The 3,106-nt window shown below is 33.2% G+C and overlaps 1 protein-coding gene and 2 long non-coding RNA genes across 5 annotated transcripts in view; 1 reads left to right on the top strand and 2 right to left on the bottom strand.

Moving 5' to 3' along the window:
- The window catches only part of LOC109544355 (cAMP-specific 3',5'-cyclic phosphodiesterase), a 796,409-nt gene that overhangs the window by 506,353 nt on the left and 286,950 nt on the right, over positions 1–3,106 (bottom strand). The window lies entirely within an intron of this gene.
- On the bottom strand, positions 1,152–1,629 carry LOC125504618. Its single transcript, XR_007281600.1, has 2 exons — positions 1,470–1,629; positions 1,152–1,407 (listed from the first exon to the last, which is right to left on the bottom strand). It is a non-coding gene; the product is annotated as an uncharacterized LOC125504618 (long non-coding RNA).
- Positions 1,737–3,106, top strand: part of LOC125504623 — an 18,168-nt gene continuing 16,798 nt past the window's right edge. The window contains exon 1 of the long non-coding RNA XR_007281605.1: positions 1,737–2,044. This is a non-coding gene — a long non-coding RNA (uncharacterized LOC125504623). The remainder of the gene's footprint in view (positions 2,045–3,106) is intronic.

The following is a 3,106-nucleotide window of genomic DNA, read 5'->3' as shown; positions in this document are numbered from 1 at the left end:
ATATGCTACCAATAACACATGGAACAATTTCTAAATAATGCTTAATAACAAAGTTGAAATTTGATCTTCAACTGTTAATATCTTCTAGAAATTTTTGAAATAAAAAATTTCAATATTTTTCCGTACTCCCCAAGTGAGTCTCTATCACCCCTTAAAAGGAATGACGCCAATTTCGAATCATTCTGTATATGCTCAGCTGGTTGAACATATATTGCTAGAATTACTTCAAGATTATGGGCGTGTAGGTGTGGCTTGTTTTGTGCAACTACAAATACACATGATTTTATTGTAAATGGAAGAAGTAACGCGTATCAATTAGCTCCACCCTAGATTCAGTAAAAGTCAAGTGAGTCAGCAGCGTATGTCTATTTTATCAAAAACTTTTCTTAAATTATTTGTAAAACATATAGATAAATTATGCGCACTTCATATTTTGACGATTTAAGTACCTAAATGTGCCTCAATAAATTATTATGTTTAAACTAGCTTAATGCATGAATAGCCCTGATAAATCTTCGAAGCTCAGCTCATTCTGTTTCTGTTTTCGTCTCTCAACATTATTTGGCAATATTTTACTACTTCTAGCAGAACCATTCTTCATTACATGCGTATTTTATTAACCAGTTACGTTTTCTAAATTTTCGATTCTTCTATTGCGACAATGAAAGTTAAGAGATTTGAGATCTTGCCGCTAGAAAGAGTATCTCAGAATTTAATAGAAAATACCAAGAATATTCTAGAATTCAAAGCTTCAACCTCAGGCAAAAGTTCGAAACAAACAAACCAGCTATAACTAATTTGTTCCATAATTTATCGGCATTCCCGTAATGTAACGGTGAATACAAAATTTCTGAGACTTGAAAAACGTCTGAAGATTATGACTAGGACACCGAAATAAGGAACTTGCTTCTTGACAATGATATTCAAAGTTAGAACTCAATGAAAAATCAAATATTAATCATTGAGGTAGCTTGCAAAACTTGCAGACGTATGTATATCCCAAGAGTATCGATAAATAAATGGCAGGGTGTTTAGGGTGGAAAGGATAACATGAATGCGAATGGGAATGCGATTGGGAAGTCAAAATAAGATAAAGCAACTCATATGTTTTAATCCAACTTTTAACCGCTTCTGAAATAATCGATTCGATAGTTTTTGTGACGATCTTTCTATTTAAAAGCAATACAAACCAATAACTATGGTATAAACAACAAAATTAAGCTAGCTTAGAATATTTTCGAAAATACCCCCACCAACTTCAATACAGACTCCAGAACCTGAATTCACTTCAGCCATATCCAGAACATTCTCTTCATTTTCCGCATTTGAACCCTCCCTTCGATCAGAATTAATCCGTAGGTACGCTGAAAAAAATCCAGTTTTCTGCCCACAAACTGATGTTAAAAACTAAAAACATCTTAATTTCAGACACGATTAGGAATCGTATTAAACCATATGGACTCATTTACCTTATTTTGACCTACTGAATGCATTTCCAAAATATTTTCTTTTCCTCTCGAAACACTGTATATATGTACATTTAACGTGTCTTTGTTTTATATTGGAGTGAACCGTGTTGACATGGACTGGAAATAAAAAATTCTATTCATTAATTGAAAACGTTAAAGTTTGAATGAATTCAATGATTGATTCAAATCATCTTAAAAACTCCATCTGTGCAAAACGCGGAAAACAGTTTACTACAATCGACCGCAAAGTTGGGAAGTGGCGCGGACCCGATGAAAAACACAAATAGCCTTCGTCGGATCGCTATTCGCAGGAAAATTTTCCGATTGCAGTTTCACTGTTGCTCCGACAGAGGTCGAGAGAATCTAACAAGCCGGAAAGTACTGTGATTTTGAGAATATTCTAGTCAGGAAGAATGTAATACTAGTAAGTGCCTAATGATAGATTTGTTGACAGAAGCAGAAAGACTAAAATGCCTGAGAAATAAAAGCTGTATTTTGGTTCATCATCTTAGCCCATAGCATCAGGACAGAATCAAGTTAAAAAATAAGAATCATGGGATTTTCTAAGCGGTATTGTTGGCGCTAAGTTGCATTTTTTTATAGTCGGCATCATGCAACGACAGTAGGCAAATATATTTTCCCAGAATTGCAAATATTTCGTCATTCTTTTAAACATAGCGTATAGCAAGTAGGAATCGCTGAGAGGGCCAAAACTTGTATACTTGTTTAATTTTAATAAGTTTATTCGTGGATTATTGAAACAATTTATACCAAGTTTTCATTTTACTAAACCAGAGAAAACTACCGAAAGTAAGACTGATATAGTTAGGGAAACATTACAAATATGCTAATATATAAGTAGGTGCTTATGTTAAATAGGACGAATTAATTAAGTTCGTGGATTACCTATACTACTTCCTTAACATACGTGAGATATTTCCAAGTGCTGACTTTTCTACTCAGAAGAACGTTTATCGAGTTTTGACAAACTTTTGGTTTCATGAGAAGTTTAGAGCTTATGAACCAGCTAGAGTTTATAAACCAAGCTTAGAATACAATTTAGGTTAACTCTGTTGTTATCCTGCGAGTACGTGCCTTAACCTGTGAGCAAATAATTCATATTAATTGTTTTATTATAAAATGAACCACCAGTTTATGTTCAGATATCACTACAAACGCTATTGGGAATATTCTCCAAACATAAACTTAACTCTGATGCTTAGTTAGAAATGTTAAACCAATTCTTACTAAAAACCTTCCCACCCATCTCACCAGGGCTTAACTTCTGCATTACATTATCAATTAACATTTACAGTTTTCTCCATGCAAAATAGATCAAAAATATTTTGTTATCCCAATAAAATTACAAATTTAGTCTAATATGTATATTTAACAAAATGAAAACTTTTGAAAGCACTTGTTTTATGTGAATATTAGTATTATTATTATACAGGGTTGCTCATTAGTGCGTCAAAGTGCGATATCTCAGTAAATATGAAGTTTACAAGAAAATTCGTCCAACGAAAGTTTTTCACGTTTAACAGGTCCACATTCTAAAATTACTTTCCAATATACAGGGTGCATCATAAACGTGTGGTAGTTACCAACTCTGGTTTTTTAAATGAAACCCCCCCTTT

Source organism: Dendroctonus ponderosae, unplaced genomic scaffold, assembly GCF_020466585.1.
Source record: "Dendroctonus ponderosae isolate FM_Combo_2020 unplaced genomic scaffold, Dpon_F_20191213v2 Dpon_F_20191213_5, whole genome shotgun sequence".
Taxonomy (NCBI): Eukaryota; Metazoa; Arthropoda; class Insecta; order Coleoptera; family Curculionidae; genus Dendroctonus; species Dendroctonus ponderosae.
Note: the sequence above shows the minus strand (reverse complement) of the source record. Positions and strands in the feature narration are given on the sequence as shown.